Source organism: Schistocerca gregaria, chromosome 10 (genome assembly GCF_023897955.1).
Source record: "Schistocerca gregaria isolate iqSchGreg1 chromosome 10, iqSchGreg1.2, whole genome shotgun sequence".
NCBI lineage: Eukaryota > Metazoa > Arthropoda > Insecta > Orthoptera > Acrididae > Schistocerca > Schistocerca gregaria.
Genome location: NC_064929.1, coordinates 84,704,757 through 84,724,130, shown reverse-complemented (window position 1 = coordinate 84,724,130; position 19,374 = coordinate 84,704,757). Strand labels below are relative to the sequence as shown.

The 19,374-nt window shown below is 45.5% G+C and overlaps 1 protein-coding gene and 1 non-coding gene across 3 annotated transcripts in view; both read left to right on the top strand.

The window, feature by feature from the left end:
• The window catches only part of LOC126293695 (acetylcholinesterase-like), an 824,325-nt gene that overhangs the window by 647,242 nt on the left and 157,709 nt on the right, over nucleotides 1-19,374 (top strand). The window lies entirely within an intron of this gene.
• On the top strand, nucleotides 2,790-2,864 carry Trnat-ugu (transfer RNA threonine (anticodon UGU)). Its single transcript has one exon. It is a non-coding gene; the product is annotated as a tRNA-Thr (tRNA).

The following is a 19,374-nucleotide window of genomic DNA, read 5'->3' as shown; positions in this document are numbered from 1 at the left end:
GACAAATGCCGGGATGGTTCCTTTGAAAGGGCACGGCCGATTTCCTTCCCCATCCTTCCCTAACCCGAGCTTGCGCTCCGTCTCTAATGACCTCGCTGTCGACGGGACGTTAAACACTAACCACCACCACCACCACCAGTGGCTGAAGTTGTATAAATATTCTGATAAGCAAAACTGTTATACAACAGATGCTCTTAATTTCATACTCTCATATTTATTTGAATTTAAGAGTTTGCGAACACTAAGAATGTGTACTTTCTAGCGGCTTCTGGGTGTATGTTGTTATGTTTCTTATACTTCTGCGTCGCGGTTACGTCACCAGCCTGGAACTGGTCTTTGCGCATTCTCTGCCTCATCGGTGAAAAGCGAAACAAAAGTCGGAGAGGCCGGACTTGTATACTGTTTGTCCGGACACGTCCGGCTAAGGCCCAGCTGTGGCGGAGACAGTTGCTGCGCCACCGTGGCCAGGCGGCGAGACAGCAACCGCGACAGCAGCAACAGGTGTGAGCAGTGCCGCGGCTGTACGGAGGTGCTGTGTGGCTGCGAGCAGCTCACCTCGCCTCTGTCCAACGCTGCACGGTCGACAGCACTGCAGCGGGGACTCCGTGGTGTGCAGGACTCGGCAGTAGCAGTAGCTGCAGTTTGCTGCAGGAGGTGTGTGCGACTCTTTCTTCAACATCAAGCTGGTATCTGCACAGATATCATTGGTGATTCCAGAACGAGATTTCGCTGATATGAAATTTCCAGGCAGATTAAAACTGTGTGCCGGACCGAGACTCGAACTCGGGACCTTTGCGAGGCGTGAGTCCTCGCTGGGTGGCTCAGTTGGTAGAGTACTTGCCCCCAAAAAGGCAAAGGTCACGAGTTCGAGTCTCGATCTGGCACACCGTTTTAATCTGCCAGGAAGTTTCATCATTGGTGATCTGGCAGGTCCCGAAGAACGAAGTTACAATGAAATCTAGACCTTCGCTGCTTGTTGTTGTTGTTGTTGTGGTCTTCAGTCCTGAGACTGGTTTGATGAAGGTCTCCATGCTACTCTAGCCTGTGCACGCTTCTTCATCTCCCAGTATCTACTGCAACCAACATCCCTCTGAATCTGCCTATTGTATTCATCTCTTGGACGCCCTCTACGATTTTTACCCTCCACGCTGCCCTCCAATGCTAAATTGGTGATGCCTTGATGCCTCAGAACGTGACCTACCAACTGATCCCTTCTTCTAGTCAAGTTGTGCCACAAGCTCCTCTTCTCCCCAATTCTATTCAATACCTCCTCATTAGTTATGTGATCTACCCATCAAATCTTCAGCATTCTTCTGCAGCACCACATTTCGAAAGCTTGTATTCTCTTCTTGTCCAAACTATTTATGATCCATGTTTCACTTCCATACATGGCTACACTCCATAGAAATACTTTCAGAAACGACTTTCTGGCAGTTAAATCTATACTCGATGTTAACAAATTTCTCTTCTTCAGAAACGCTTTCCTTGCCATTGCCAGTCTACATTTTATATCCTCTCTACTTCGACCATCATCAGTTATTTTGCTCTCCAAATAGCAAAACTCCTTTACTACTTTACGTGTCTCATTTCCTAATCTGATTCCCTCAGCATCACCCGACTTATTTCGACTACATTCCGTTATCCTCGTTTTGTTTTTGTTGACGTTCATCTTATATCCTCCTTTCAAGACAGTATCCATTCCTTTCAGCTGCTTCTCCAGGTCCTTTGCTGTCTCTGCTGTCTCTGACAGAATTACAATGTCATCGGCGAACCTTAAAGTTTTTATTTCTTCTCCATGGATTTTAATACCTACTCCGAATTATTCTTTAGTTTCCTTCACTGCTTGTTCAATATAATGATTGATATACAGGCGTTGATAAATATCAACGGGGACAGTTGAAAAATGTGTAACCCGGTCGGGACTCGAACCCGGGACCTCCTTCGCATATGGCAGACGCTCGTTCTTTTTTTTTAATCTCATTTTGTTCGTTTTCGTTCGTTATATCTGCTCAGGGCGGACGTCGCAAGACACCCGTTTCAGTTCGTCGTTGACCCATTAACTCAGTTTTTTTATTACAGAAGGCAGCTAACCCTGTGACCGGACACGCTGAGCTACCGTGCCGGCTCCGACTGAGCTATCCAGGACACAGGGAATAGTGCGACTCCTAGGACTTATCTCTGGCACGCTCCCCGTGAGACCCACACTTACCAACTCACTGTGCACACACTACATTTGTAGTGGCCCTGTCACCATACTCATTACCCGCGGTGGCCAATCTACCGTAATCCCGTAAGAGTTCTGTGAATTTGAGGAAATCCGCACTGAAGACGATCGTTGACCGGTAAGCCTTATCTACATCAATCTCTGTGTCGTCGGTGGCTCACTCGGATAAAGCCTCTACCATGTAAGCAGGAGATCCCGGGTTCGAGTCCCTGTCGGGACACACATGTTCAACTGTCCCCGTTGATACCTATCAACGCCTGTAAGCAGCTATTATCTTGATTTCATTGTAATTTGACTCTTCGAGAGCTGAAATATCGCCAATGGTATCTGTTGTTCCGGACATGTCTCAAAGAACAGATACCATCTTCTTATAGATAAGTCGCACCGCCCAGTGATCATCTTCAGTGCGAATTCACTCACATTGCTCAAACTCTTACGGGAGTGGGTAGATTGACTGCCACGACTAATGACTAAAGTGGGCAGGGCCACTAGAAACGTAGTGTGTGGACAGTGAGCTGGAAACTGTGGATGTCACGGGGAGCGTGCCACAACTCGCAGGGACTGTGCCCTCGATGGCTCAGTTGGATAGAGCGCCTGCCATGTAAGCAGGAGGTGCCGGGTTCGAGTCCCGGTCGGGGCACACATCCTTCAACAGTCCCAGTTGATATTTATCAGCGCCTGTAAGCAGCGAAAAATCTAACTTTGATTATAACTTTCTTCTACATGTTGTATACTAACGATTTTGTAGTAGCCTCGGAAATGAAAAATTGGACAACTACGAGTTGGACACGCGCACTCAGGGTTCCGTCAGAACGTACATGCAGTTCATCCATCCTGGAGATTGAGAATCTCAACGATTACGTTCTCGATATACTCTGATGCGCCAAAGAAACTGATGCAAGCGTGCGTGTTGAAATACAGAGACATGTAAACATGTAGAATACGGCGCTGCGGTCGGATACGCCTATGGAGGACAACAAGCGTCTGGCGCATTTCTTAGATCGACATGGGCTTCCAGAGCGGAAGACCCACTCGTGTACCCTTTATGAGTCCACAGAGCTTTACGCCTCGCCCGGGCCCGTCAACACCGACATTGGACTTTTGATGACTGGAAACATGTTGCGTGGTCGGACGAGTCTCGTTTCAAATTGTGTCGAGCGGATGGACGTGTAGGAGTACAGAGGCAACCTCATGAATCCATGGACCCTGCATGTCAGCAGGGGACTGTTCAAGCTGGTGGAGGCTCTGTAATGGTGTGGGGCGTGTGCAGTTGGAGTGATATTGGGACCTCTGATACGTGTAGATAATGACTCTGACAGGTGACACGTACGTAAGCATCCTGTCTGATCACCTGCACCCATTTGTGTCCATTGTCCATTCCGACGGACTTGGGCAATTCCAGCAAGACAATGCGACTTCCCACACGTCCAGAACTGCTATAGGGTGGCTCTAGGGGCACTCTTCTGAGATTAAGCACTTCCGCTGACCACCAAACTCCCCAGCCACGAACATTATTGAGCATACGTGGGATGCCTTGCGATGTGCTGTTCAGAAGAGATCTGCACTCCCTGGTACTATTACGGATTTATGGACAGCCCTGCAGGATTCATGGTGTCAACTACCTCCAGCCCTACTTCAGACATTAGTCGAGTCCATGTCACATCGTGTTGCGGCACTTCTGCATGATCACGGGGGCCATACACGATATTAGGCAAATGTACCAGTTTCTTTAGATCTTCAATGCAGATACTGGCTTTGCGAGAATTCCAAGACTGTATGAGAATCTCTACATTAGTTCGCAGACTAGCTCATACAGACAAATAGAAGCGAGCAGCAGACTTCAGGTAGAGGTAGAAGATTTAATAACACGTTTTTAGTTGCTTACTAAAACAGGAGGACAACTTACATTTCATGTTAGCATGGAGTAATGTTTGTGTATTATGATTTTGACAGAAGATGAATGCAATGTGTCTTCTAACTGGAAAAATATATTTTTCGTACTGTAATTACAATTCAACAGTTTTCACATGTTTTCTGACTTTGCTTCTACTGCTTCTACTGAAAGTGTTGCGTCTTTCAAGATCTCATGATTTTAGGTCAATGAGAAGTCCCCTATGGGTTTCGATGAGTGAGTTTCCAAGTATCAAAATGTGTGACATAAATGGTCGAATCTTTTGTCACCATAGCCGTGGAAGCAGACGGGCAGGCCAGAAACTCCATCAAGGGGGGTGTGGCGTGTTCTGAAACGACGCCTCCGTATCAATCCTCACAAGTTGGAGTTAGTGCAATAACTACGTCCCGGCGACCGTAACACAGTGTACAAATTTTACATTTCATTTCTCCAGGATATCGCAGGAGACACTTTTTCCGAAAACATGAGATGCATTCGTATTTGCGAATATGGACAACCATCAGCAGTATAACCTACGGACACCAGGCAAGCACCTTTCAAGTGAAATGTCTCCCCTGTACGGGAATATACGTAATCTTTGTACGAGTAAAGGCTGTAGACACATCGTTAACGACATATGGAGCACTATTCCGTTCACTACGAAAACTGACGATCTGTTAAATGACAGCCAGTTCGGTTTTAGGAAAATTAAAGATACCAGAGAGGCAGTTGTGACGCAGCGATTGATAGTGCAAGCAAGACTCACGAAAAATCAAGACGTACTTGACAAGAGGAATAATGGTAAGCTATAGGGAAAGACGGGTAATACACAGTATGCACTAGAACCAAGAGGGAGCAATTAGCGTAGAAGACAAAGAACGAAGCGCTCGCATTAAGAAGGGTGTAATGGCTATTGTGGACTACGGGTCGAGCGAGTAGGGTCGTAGGACCAGGAAGCTAAAGACCGCAGAGGCTCGAGGGTGAGCACAGAGAAGCATACTCCTGCGCCTGACAGGGGCGTATGGGTTCTAAGCTTACTGTCGCTCAACCTAGCAGGAAGGTAGAGTCGTGCTCGGATGCTAATGGTAAGCCGGCACGGTAGCTCAGCGCCTTCGGTCAGAGGGTTAGCTGTTTCCTGTTGTTAAAAAAACTGAGTGAACGGATCAAAACTGAACTTCAGCGGGTGTCATCGGACGTCCGCCGCGAACAAGTGCAGCGAGCAATATCGAACAAGGAAAAGAAGAAATATAAGGCGACCGCTCGCGTTAGGCGGGAAATTCGGATTCGAGTCCCGGCCCGGCACAAACTTTCACTGTCGTCATTCAGTAACACAGGCACTGCAGTATAGTACTTTTTCCGAATATCTCATGTCTTCGGACGAATCGAAGTTTCATCTATTGGGTAAAGTAAACCGCCATAATGTAAGAATTTCGGGGTCACAAAGTCCTGGCGCCTTTGTCGAACATTAAAACTGAACGAAATTGAATGTGTTTTGTGCTGCTTTTGCTTACGTGTCTTATGGACCATTTACTTTTTTGCGGAAGAAACTGTGACTGAAGGATCATGTGTGCACATAATAGAAAACTGGTTGAGGAAACTACTTTACGAAGATTCCTGTGATTTCATTTTTATGCATGACTGGGCTCAGCCTCATGTTCGTCCTAGGGTAGGGCGTTATCTTAACAACACCATCCCACAAAGTTCGATTTCCAGCTCTGCACAACAACTCTGCTGCGTTTTATTGGCAGGACACTTAGAAAATGTAACAGACCTACTAAGGAGACTGCCTACAGTACGCTTGTCCGTCCTCTTTTACAATACTGCTGCGCCTAATGGGATCCTTACCAGGTAGGACTGACGGAGTACATCGAAAAAGTTCAAAGAAAGGCAGCACGTTTTGTATCGTCGCGAAATAGGGGAGAGAGTTTCACAGAAATGATACAGGATTTGGGCTGGAAATCGTTAAAACAAAGGCGTTTTTCGTTGCGGGGGCACCTTCTCATGGAATTCCAAATACCAACTTTGTCCTCCGAATGCGAAAATATTTTGTTGACACCGACCTACATAGGTGTTCGTTCTATCCGCGCGCTATACGAGATTGGAATAATAGAGAATTGTGTAGGTGGTTCGATGAACCCTCTGCCAGGCACTTAAATGTGATTTGCAGAGTATCCATGAAGATGTAGATGTAGAACCTTCAACATCGCAGCGCGTCAGCAATCGTTGGTTAGTATATTAAAAAACTAGAAACCCGCCTCGAATGCGAAAAAAACACCTAGAGTTAACCTAGGTTTCGGCGAAACCTAGGTTAACACTACGTGTTTTTTTCGCAATCGAGGCGCGTTTCTAGTTTTTTAATAAAGTCGATGTAGAAGTTCTTGTTAATTGCTTTTGGACTCCGAGGTCACCATACATCACGCATCGCTTTTTTTTTTTTTCCTGTGAAGTGTCTCTATCCCACCTATAGCTGCTACTCTGAAAGAGCTCAGAAATCCAATCGTTTAAGCTGTCTATTCAATGAACAGTGACTCTTTCATTCGTCTGTGGAATGAAATGGACTACCGTTTCGATGTTTCTCGAGCAACTCATGGTGCACCTGTTGAGTTTATGGTGTAGTATCTGCATCCACTGACATGCGTATTTGTGTTCCTATATTTCATAGTTTATCTGCAATGGACAATTGAAATCTGTTCTTTATTTTTGAATCACACTGTACAATACGACTTTCTCAGTCCTGGCTCTTCTGACTAGGTTTGATACGGTCCAGTAGGAATTCCTTTCCTGTGCTAATCTCTTCACCTTTAGCTCCAGCACCCTACTTGCAAATTACTTGTTGGATGTACATGGTGGTTATATACTATGTCATCAAAAGTATCCGGACACCTGGCTGAAAATGACCTAAAAGTTCGTGGCGCCCTCCATTGGTAACGCTGCAATTCAATATGGCATTCGGCATATCCACACCCTGACATCGGAACGCCACATTGTGTACCGTGATTCCTCACTCCACACAACGTTTTTACACTCTTTAAATTTCCAATGCTTAGATTCCTTACACCAAGCGAAGCGTCGTTTGACATTTACCGGCGTGATGTGTGGCTTATGAGCAGCCTCTCGATCATGAAATCTCACCTCCCGCCTAAATGTCATAGTACGTGCAGTGTATCCTGATGCAGTTTGGAATTCCTGTGTGATGGTCTGGATAGGTGTCTGGCTAATACACACTGCGACGCTATGCAACTGTCGGCAGTCTGTGTCAGTCAACAGATGAGGTCGTCATCTACGTTTTTGTACTGTACGTGTCCCTTCACGTTTCCACTTCACTATCACATCGGGAACACTGGAGCTGGAGATGTTTAGGAGTTTGTAAATCTCTCGTACAGACGTATGACACGAGTGACACGCAATCACCTGACCATGTTCGAAGTCCGTGAGTTCCGCGAAGCGCCCCATTCTGCTCTCTCACGATTTCTAATGACTACTGAGGTGGTTGACATGAGTACCTGGCAGTAGGTGACAGCACAATGCACGTAATACGAAAAACATATTTTTTTTGCGGGGTTTCCGGATACTTTTTGATCACATAGTATTATTAAATGACAGCTACTGGAGAGGGTTCCCATTACAACCGGCTGATCGTTGAAAAATGAAACTCCGTGCAGTCATTTTGAAGAACAAACGGAAGATAAGTAACGGATAAACCACTGAAGGAAACAAATTTTTGTTTCCACATGAGAGGGTAATACGTCTTACTGCGTACCGTGTTCACGTTCCAGGTTACAAATGTTGCTCAATGAGACGTCCATCTGCACCCACGACAGCCTGGAACCGCTCTAGAGATTGCTTTACTGTTGCCCGAAACACCTCATCTACGATGTTGGATACCGCCATCTTCAACCTCCAATGCGTGTCCCGTTGATAAACAGTGTTCTTCGCCTAACTATATATCAGAAATGATACAGGTTCATATCCGGTGACCTTGGTTCAAATGGCTCTAAGCACTATGAGATTTAACGTCGGAGGTCATAAGCCCCTGAACTTAGAACTACTTAATCCTAACTAACCTAAGGACAACACACACATCCATGCCCGAGGCAGGATTTGAACGTGCGACCGTAGCAGCAGCGCGGTTCCGGACTGAAGCGCCTAGAACCGCTCGGTCACACCGGCCGGCGGCGAGCTTGGTGCCCATGCAGTTTGGAACTGCCGCTAATGATCAGCTTTACTCCACGTTTGCTATTGAGAAACCGAGTGACCTGAGCATGAGGTAGACTTGCAACATGCATCAAAACACTTGACTCCAAAGCATCTCTTTCCCCTAGCGCAGGGATCATCTGCTGGCGAAGCGGGTCATTGTAACGCGGGCCCTTCACGCTGTATGTCCTTTGCCCTTGAGGTCTGCGTTCCTCAAAGCAAACTGGTTCAGTCATAAACTGTGCCGTGAAACCAGACCACACAGAGACGTGTCCACTACTCATAGAAACTTCATGAACGTTCATTGCTGGCGAAGATCTTCAAACGCGGCAACTGTGAGGATTCACTGTCCCATGAAGCGTAAAAGGTGCTTCACTTACCCCACAAATTGTTCAAGTCAACCATTGCAAGAAATCTAAGGACTGTGCATGGACAGGGAGAGGGAACGTGGGTGCTGGATTCTGCTTACGGCGACAACATACAATAGGTTGAGCTGTCAGCACTTGTAATTGGGCATCCAGTGCTGCAGTTAATTGACAAAAAAAATGGCTCTGAGCACTATGGGACTTAACATCTGTGGTCATCAGTCGCCTAGGACTACTTAAACCTAACTAAGCTAAGAACATCACACACATCCATGCCCGAGGCAGGATTCGAACCTGCGACCGTGGCGGTCACGCGGTTCCAGACTGAAGCGCCTAGAACCGCACGGCCACACCGGCCAGCAGCTAAATGACAGGACAAGAAATTAGGTAAAATAAAGACAATAGATTTGAGTGTACGGTATACAAAGGGCGAGCCTAGGGTCAGACGTTACCAGGTTTAGCCCAGTCTAGGAGGACGAACAAGTAATTGAAATAGGCAACGCATGGGGAGGCGGTTCATATTAACTTACGTTGGTCGTCGGTCACGGAACGCTGAGCCAGAGGCTCTGCCTCCCAAGAGAGACTTATGTTCTGCTCGAGGTGTGGATCACAACAGTGAGAGAGCGGCAACTCAGTTCTGCACTGCAAAATCCCCCATAGTCCATACAGTTGGCCTGTATCCCGTGCACGCTATTGGCTCAAACCGATGGCGTGAATTCGCTAGCAGTTTCAGCAAAGGTGCTCAAGGCGTCTCTTGTCTGCAGCTTTAACTGGACAGAACCGCCTCGGTTGTGAAAGACAAGCAATTTGCGGCACGTAGCCGCACCGAAAGTTGCTCTGGGAGAGAACTTGTAAAGATTTGCAGGGGCCTTTTAAATAATTTTTTTAAGCCAATTGCCCAAAATATTCCTGGACTGGGTGCGACCCTGTAGAGAGCAAAGTCTACTCCAACGCCTACGTCACGCGGCAAAGGTTGATGACCAATGTGATGTTCGTTTGATTGTTGCTGTTGTGGCCTTCAGTCCAGACACTGGTTTGACGGAGCTCTCCATGCTGAGCAAGGTTCTTCATCTCCGAATAACTGCTGCAACCTACATCCTTCTGAATCTGTTTACCATAGTCATCTCTTGGTCTCCCTCTACGATTTTTTGCGGCTGGTCCCGGCGGAGGTTCGAGTCCTCCCTCGGGCATGGATGTGTGTGTTTGTTCTTAAGCTAATTTAGGTTAAGTAGTGTGTAAGCTTAGGGACTGATGACCTTAGCAGTTAAGTCCCATAAGATTTCACACACATTTACACACATCTACCATTTTTACCCTCCACGCTCCCTTGCAATAATAAACTGGTGATCCCTTGATGCCTCAGAACATGCCCTACCAACCGATCCCTTTTTCTAGTCAAGTTGTGCCACAAATTCCTCTTCTCCCCAATTATATTCAGTACCTCCTTATTAGTTACGTGGTCTACCCATCTAATCTTCAGCATTCTTCTGTAGGACCACATTTAGAAACCCTCTATTCTCTTCTTGTGTAAACTATTTATCATCCATGTTTCACTTCCATACGTGCCTACACTCCATACAAATACTTTCAGAAAGAATTTCCTGACACTTAAATCTATACTCGATGTTAACAAATTTCTCTTCTTCAGAAATGCTTTCCTTGCCATTGCCATTCTACTGGGTGATCAAAAAGTCAGTATAAATTTGAAAACTGAATAAATCACGGAATAATGTAGACAGAAAGGCACAAATTGATCCACATGCTTGGAATGACATGGGGTTTTATTACAACCAAAAAAATACAACAGTTCAAAAAAATGTCCGACAGATGGCGCTTCATCTGATCAGAATAGCAATAATTAGCACAACAAAGTAAGACAAATCAAAGATGAGGTTCTTTACAGGAAATACTCAATATGTCCACCATCATTCCTCAACAATACCTCTTGTTGTTGTTGTCTTCAGTCCTGAGACTGGTTTGATGCAGCTCTCCATGCTACTCTATCCTGTGCAAGCTGCTTCATCTCCCAGTACCTACTGCAACCTACATCCTTCTGAATCTGCTTAGTGTACTGATCTCTCGGTCTCCCTCTACGATTTCTACCCTCCACGCTGCCCTCCAATGCTAAATTTGCGATCCCTTGATGCCTCAAAACATGTTCTACCAACCGATCCCTTCTTCTAGTCAAGTTGTGCCACAAACTTCTCTTCTTCCCAATCCTATTCAATACCTCCTCATTAGTTACGTGATCTATTCACCTTATCTTCAGCATTCTTCTGTAGCACCAGATTTCGAAAGCTTCTATTCTCTTCTTGTCCAAACTAGTTATCGTCCATGTTTCACTTCCATACATGGCTACACTCCAAACAAATACTTTCAGAAACGACTGCCTGATACATAAATCTATATTCGATGTTAACAAATTTCTCTTCTTCAGAAACGCTTTCCTTGCCATTGCCAGTCTACATTTTATATCCTCTCTACTTCGACCATCATCAGTTATTTGACTTCCTAAATAGCAAAACTCCTTTACTACTTTAAGTGTCTCATTTCCTAATCTAACAATAGCTGTAGTCGAGGAATAATGTTTTGAACAGCACTGTAAAGCACTTCCGGAGTTATGTTGACGCATTGGCGTCGGATGTTGTCTTTCAGCATCGCTAGAGACATCGGTCGATCACGATACACTTGAGACATCAGGTAACCCCAAAGTCAATAATCGCACGGTCTGAGGTCTGGGGACCTGGGAGGAAAGCGGACCTCTCGTTCCGCAGCTGCTCACGCTAACCTTGGGTCCACGGCGCTCCTGACCTCCCACTATCCCTGATGTTGCCTATCTTTCGAATGGATTGCTCAGTTTGTATATTCTGCTTATTTTTTCATTGTTCCACACAACTTCTTCCTGTTTTCTCGATTGACCTGTGTTCAGATTTTCAAGGCCTATCCACTTTGCCAACTTATAACTAAATCTAAGGGGGGAGGGGGTGATAGGGAGGTTCCCTTGTCAGACATAATGTCCAGCGTGCTGGATTCTCTTTTGTTTTGGATTAGCGTAATGTATAAAACAAATATGCTTCAGCTATAAATGGATGTTTAATTATGTTTCCTTTTGAATTGTTACCTAGTGGTTTAGCAGCGTGATCTTAGTTGTCTTGTCACGACCCATGCAGATTCCCCCCCCCCCCCCCCCCCCCCCCCTCGGAGGTTCGAGTCCCCCCTCGGGCATGGCTGTGTTTGTTGTCCATAGCGTAAGTTAGTTTGGACCCATAAGACCTTACCGCAAACTGTCAAATTTTTTGCCTAGTAATCCTACTGCGTCATTCCTAATTCAGTTCCTCGAGTAGAAGTAGATGAGCTAAACATCTGTACTGAAACCATGGTAGAACGAAAACGGTATGATTTCGTACGTGAATTCCTATTAAAAATATTACTAATCACTTTCCTCTATAACTTCTAGAAGTTTTTAACGGGAATTTCCGAGCTCCCTGTAAGTGTTGCCTCATGACGTTTGTTGTAAATAATGGACTACAGCTCAAAAGAAACAATAATGCACATAATTAAAATACCAGAAGGAAAAGTGACGTTTATTACTCCACATTACAGTTGGCTTTGGCGCAGAAACAGACGCACAATGCTGCAACAAAAATTTATCTGCGCTTATGCAGTGGTATAAAATGTCTGACAGACAGCAAAGTAAAATTTGGGGACAAACTGAGGTGATTCTCCGTAACAACAACTCCTATTTCATAGAAGAATTTCTTTTCTGTAATGTCTAAAATGCGGTGGGTAGGAATTACACTACTGGCCATGAAAATTGCTACACAACGAAGATGACGTGCTACAGACGCGAAATTTAACCGACAGGAAGAAGATGCTGTGATATGCAATTGATTATCTTTTCAGAGCATTCACACAAGGTTGGCTTCGGTAGTGACACCTACAACGTGCCGATATGACGAAAGTTTTCAATTCATTTCTCATACACAACAGCAGCTGACCGGGGTTGCTTGGTGAAACGTTCTTATGGCGCCTCGTGTAAAGAGGAGAAATACGTACCATCACGTTTTAGACTTTGATAATGGTCGGATTGTAGCCTATCGTGATTGCGGTTTATCGTAAGGCGACATTGCGTCTCCCGTTGGTCAAGATCCAATTACTGTTAGCAGAATATGGAATCGGTGGCTTCAGGAGGGTAATACGGAACGCCGTGCTGGATCCCAACGGCCTCGTATCACTAGCAGTCGAGATTACAGGCATGTTATCGGTACGGCTGTAGCGGATCGTACAGCCACGTCTCGATCCCTGAGTCAACAGATGGGGACGTTTGCAAGACGACAAACATTTGTGCGATCACTTCGACGACGTTTCCAGCAGCATGGACTATCAGCTCGGAGACCATGGCTGCGGTTACCCTTGACACTGCATTACTGCTGTGATGTACTCAACGACGAACCTGGGTGCACAAATGGGAAAACGTCATTTTTTCGGATGAATCCAGGTTCTGTTTACTGCATCATGATGGGCGCATACGTGTTTGGCGGCATCGCGGTGAACGCACAGTGGAAGCGTGTATTCGTCTTCGCCATACTGACGTATAACCCGGTGTGATGGTATGGGGCGCCATTGGTTACACGTCTCGGTCTCCTCTTTTTCGCATTGACGGCACATTGAACAGTGGACGCTACATTTGAGATCTGTTACGACCCGTGGCTCTACCCTTCATTCGCTCCCTGCGAGACCCTACATTTCAGCAGGATAATGCACGACCGCACGTTGCAGGACCTGTACAGGCCTTTCTGGGTACAGAAAATGTTGGACTGCTGCCCTGGCCAGCAGCTTCTCCAGATCTCCTACCAACTGGAAACGTCTGGTCAATGGTGGCCGAGCAACTGGCTCGTCACAACATGACAGTCACTACTCTTGATGAACTGTGGTATCGTGTTGAAGCTGCATGGGCATCTGTACCTATACACGCTATCCAAGCTCTGTTTCAGTCAATGCCCAGGCATATCAAGGCCGTTATTACGGCCAGAGGTGATTGTTCTGGGTACTAATTTCTCAGGATCTGTTCACCGAAATTGCGTGAAAATGTAATCACATGTCGGTTCAAGTATAATATTTGTCCAATGAATACCCGTTTGTCATCAACATTTCTTCTTGGAGTAGTAACTTTAATGGCCAGTAGTGTATTAACTCTCATCTGTATACCTTTTTATTTCATAGGAATGGTCGGAATGTAACCATTAGTACAAATTAATTTGCGATGTGAATTGCAGCCGGCCGCAGTGTCCGTGCGGTTCTAGGCGCTACAGTTTGGAACGGAGCGATCGGTACGATCGCAGGTTCGAATCCTGCCTCGGGCATGGATGTTTGTGATGTCCTTAGGTTAGTTAGGTTTAATTAGTTCTAAGTTCTAGGCGACTGATGACCCCAGAAGTTAAGTCGCATGGTGCTCAGAGCCAGCCATTTGTGAGTTGCAATTAGTTTTTCGACTCCATTAAGCTCTATCGTGGAAAATAATCCATGAAACATGTGATTAAAAAGCTAACGAACCAAGTGACTAACGAAGACATATCGGAACTGTAGTGCAGGAAGCAGTGGTCCGTTATGTCAGAGCGTCTGTGGAAGAAAAAACATACGCTTTGAGAAAACGAACTAGGGTCAGTAAAGACACCACTGCATAACTTGACGTCACTTTGGCTGTGCTCGGTTGAAAGTGCTGGTGGACTGCGACCGCCGTCATGTTGTGTGACGACATATGGTTAAGAGAAGAACACATTTTTGTTAAGAATCGCCGCGCGGGATTAGCCGAGCCGTCTCAGGCGCTGCAGTCATCGACTGTGCGGCTGGTCCCGGCGGAGGTTCGAGTCCTCCCTGGGGCATGGGTGTGTGTGTTTGTCCTTAGGATAATTTAGGCTAAGTAGTGTGTAAGCTTAGGGACTGATGACGTTAGCAGTTAAGTCCCATAAGATTTCAGATACACATTTTGTTAAGAATCACCAATACTATCGCTCCTCAAAGACATACCTGCCTCTTGACTCACCGCATATTTGCTTGGGATACGTTATATCAGCTGCACCTCTAACTTATTTACAACTGGAAATATCTTATTGGAATGTTCTACTCGCATTAGTCTCTAGTACCACATCCTGATACGTCCTGTTCCGGCAGGAACTACCTGTAGGTACTTCGCTTAGTCCACGAATGCAATAGAACAGAGAAATGGCTGGAACTAAACTCCACCACGCACTGCAAATTAGCTTCCGCTCAATACACGGAGATTTACATGTGGATAACTGCTAAATCTACGACGAGAGCTCGAAAGGCCATCCATGAATGTGACCACGAACAACACCGCCTGATAGGACTCGTTGCGTTGTGTGGCGAAAGTGCCCGGCGTTGTTCGTTCATACGCTGGACGACTAAATAAAAGACGGCTGTCGCACTGGACTGACGGGGAACCTCCTGCCGTAACCGGCTGATGGAATGACGTACGCGTCAAGCTTCGAGCCCTACACTCACACCCTGAGGGTCAGATATTTTAGGCACGGGCGAAATACATGTCGGACAGCTCATTCTGAGCCATCCATCTTTGGCGGACAACACCGACCGTGTGAAGAGATAAAGTACGACATCTACATGTGTACTCTGCAAGACTCCTTTGTCAGGTTCAGTTACGATTCATTCCTGCTCTATTCGCACCGGGCACGGTGGCGCAGTTGTTAGCACACTGGAGTTGCATTCGGGGAGACGACGGTTCAAACCCGCGTCCTCCCATCGACATTTAGGTTTTTCCGTGATTTCCATACATCCAGCCAAATGCGGGGGTGCGCTCCGTCTCTAATACCTTCGATGTCGACGGGACGTTAAACCCAACCTTCCTTCCTTTTTCCTTTTGTTCCATTCACGAGCAGTACACAGGTGGACGGCAGATGCTAAGACTCCGTCTCAGCTCCAATTTCATTTATTCTTGCACGTCATCTTATGGGAGGTCTCTTTGGAACGTATTGAACAGTGAAATTACTTTCAAAACTTTTTCTTAAGAATTTACTTTATTTACTAGCGATTCATCAAGAACATTAACACATTTAATCACACTATGTGAGCGTGAAACTGGTTGCCAGGGAGTAACTGATGAAATCAAAATAAAATTGCTTTTAACAAATGGGAATTTTATTCCTAAAAGCTTTTTTTTAAAAAGAAACAGATTTAAAATTATAAGTAGATAGCACCCTCTAAATATCAAGTTACAATTTATTCAGAGGCAGAAAGAAACAAATTTTTGAGTGTATGAGCTTTCGAGAATCTTGCCGCTCCCTTTTGACACGGGCGTTGTGATAACCGCTCACAACAACCTCTGAAAGACTACACCGGTGCAAATCTGCAACACAGCAGGTTACCTTAAAGTAAAAGTTTTAACAATTCACACAAGCACACAAACTATGCATTCCGTAGGAGGGATGCAAATGGCACAAAACACTAAAATTAAAAGATTAACTTGCCACCGATGGTGCAATTTGATTTTAACTTCTAAGAAAAGTCTTACGGTGGAACGGTGGCAACTTTATATACTAAAATGACCATTTAAATAAAAGCCCATGAAATACAATCTTGCATAAAATTATACAAGGTTGGCCAAACATGCTCTACAGTACACATATACCGCCTCTCAAGATGATAGGCAAGATAAAAACATATTTCAGGAATTAACCGTTACACTCCAAGCAATAAGTTTGTTAACACACCGAAACCGACAAACATGACAGAGGCAGCTATTAATTGATAGGGAGATTACCGAACAACCCGAACCGCAGGTTGCTCTAATCCGCCCCTATTCCACAAGGGAAAAACGAACCACTCTATTCATAAATAACCACCTTCCCGCGGGTGGGCAAACGGAGAAGAATAGTGGGACGACCCCAAAAAAAGCGTCTGGTGATCTCACCAAGAAAACAAGTAGTATTTAACAAGTAAATGAAACAACATATCACCAGTCACTTCTAATAAACTGCGATTTCTGGCTAAGACCTGGCGCAACACCCTCAAAATGCTCTAAAAATGGCTCTGAGCACTATGGGACTCAACATCTGAGGTCATCACTCCCCTAGAACTCAGAACTACGTAAACCTAACTAACCTAAGGACATCACACACGTCCATGCCCGAGGCAGGATTCGAGCCTGCGACCGTAGCGGTCTCACGGTTCCAGACTGACGCGCCTAGAACCGCACGGCCACACCTGCCGGCTGTGGAAGACAAAGAGGGAAACCATATCTAAGGACGGTATTACACTATCAAATTTGTTTGTCAAATATCTTTGTTAAAGATATTTGATGGTGTAGTAGGGAACGTTGTCAAATGTCGTCCAATATTTGATCAAATCTAGGGCCTCGCTGTAGATTTGATCAAAGAAGTCGCTTGTCTTCTGTTCACTGCAGTGTGACATGCTACCACATGGAGCGCTAGCATCGCTGCAGCATTCTGTCGTCTGTAGTGTTTTTATTAACGTTGCCGGTAAATACAATTGCTGTGTACCGACAACTACAAAAATTAATCGATATGTATGAAGCTGATGAGGCACGATGAATACAAAAATAGATTAAGGAGATTGGAGACCTGACCTGACCTGACCTGACCTGACCTAACCTAACCTAACCCAACCGAACCCTCTCCTGTAGCAAGGAATCGGAGTGTGAGCCTTTCTGCAGATCTAGCAGTTCTTAAGTGAATATTGTGCTTTGTGATGTGAGGATACACTTCACTGAGCACATACAGAAATCTATGCTGATAAATTCTTAAGTAACTGATGTACAACTTGACGTCCTCCACTACAAGCTCATGTAAAAAGTTTTGTTGAATGCTTTTATCGTGTTGTCGTAAAAGCCACGGCTTCACCCAGGTTTGTTTCCTTTTTTCCCTCCTCTTCTCTTCCACACAGTTCATTTGTGGTACATGCAACTGCTGCGGTTAATAACAAGTTGTTGTTGTCAGCCACCTTGAACTTTGACGAAAAATATGATGACAGTGTAATACCCCTTCTAGCGCTATGTCAAAGATCTTTGTCAAATATATTTGACGGAATATTTGATCACATCTTTGATCAAATCTTTGACAAAGAAATTTGATAGTATAATACCGGCCTAAGTACTGAAGACCCATAGCTGAGTGGTCAGTGTGGCGCTCTGCCACGCCAAGGGGCCTGGGTTCGATTCCCGACTGGGTCGGAGATTTTCTCCGCTCAGGGACTGGCTGTTGTGTTGTCCTCATTATTTCATCATAACCAGTGGAAGGCAACAGAAACCACCACTGGAATCACTTCCCTAGACGCTCATGCGGTGGACCTCTCTGACGCTGCTTCCACCATGACAAGACCTGCCGTACGGCAGAACACAAAGTTATCTAATTACTCGGCGTTGCCCAAATGTGTATTTAATGCAGTTGGGTATTGGTCCGCCTCCTGTGTCCCCCTTTCTCTGATTGTCTCCCCCCTCTCTGTCCATCTTCTGCATTCCCCACTCTCAGCCCATCTCCTCGTTCCCCTCTTCCTATCCGTCTGCTGGTTCTCCCTCTCTGTGCCCTTCTCTTACTCCCTCCAAATATCTGCCATATCTCCTCCCCCTCTCTCTGACAAGCTCCTCCTCCCCACTCTCTCAGTACATCTCCCCCTTCTCTATCCATCAGCTCTTCCTCATTGTCCATCTCCTCCTCCACCATCTCTTCATGCTTCTTTTACTCCTCCACCCTGTCTCTGTACATACCCTCCTCTCCCTCGCTCTATCCATCTCCTCCTTCTCTCTGTTGTATCAATCTACTCCTTTTTGGTCTGTCAGTCTTCATCTTCCCCCTTGTAACTCCATCACCACATTATCACCCCCACCCCAACAGGACGATCATGGTTCCCACCAACAGTATTTGCTTCCAGTTAGTAAGTAACGTACGTACCAGAAAACAGAAGCACTGTGTGAACAGGCCTTGGAGGCCCAGCGGTACCGACCGACCGCCGTGCCATCCTCAGCCCTTAGGTGTCACTGAACACGGATACAGTGACTCAGTGGCCATCACACTAGTGTCCCAGTCGTTGACAGTGCTCGTGACCAGCGCCACTACTTCTCAGTGAAGTAGCTCAATTGGCCTCACAAGGGCCGAGTGCAGCCCGCTTCCAATCAGCACCTGGCAGACCGGATGGTCACCCATCCAGGTACTAGCCAAGCCCGACAGCGCTTAACATTGGTAATGTCATGGGAACCGGAATTACCGATGAGGCAAGGGCGTTGGAAATTTCTACTAATCTAGGAAACTAGAACCAATTTTCTTCCCTGGCTGCGCAAATGTCAAATATATTTTACCTATATTTAACATATTCCTGACATACGAGTATTTTTACACGTATTTCACCAGCATCTCTAGCCAGTTTTACCCAGCAATTTCTTTTTTACACAGCTAAATTTTTATCACGTCATATCTCCAGTTCTGAAGAATCATTTCTCGTCAAAAACCTATTTAATGCTTAGGGAAGACTTTTATATGTATTATTAGCTCAATTTGCATAAAAACTACAGGTTGTTATATATATGTTTGATGTCACTGGACACAAATCTGAAGTTAGATTTTCAAAATTAAAAATGGCTAATCCAATATGGTTGACTAAAAATGTTTTTAGCGATATTTACTAAAATTTGACGAAAAAAAGTGTTTTCGTTA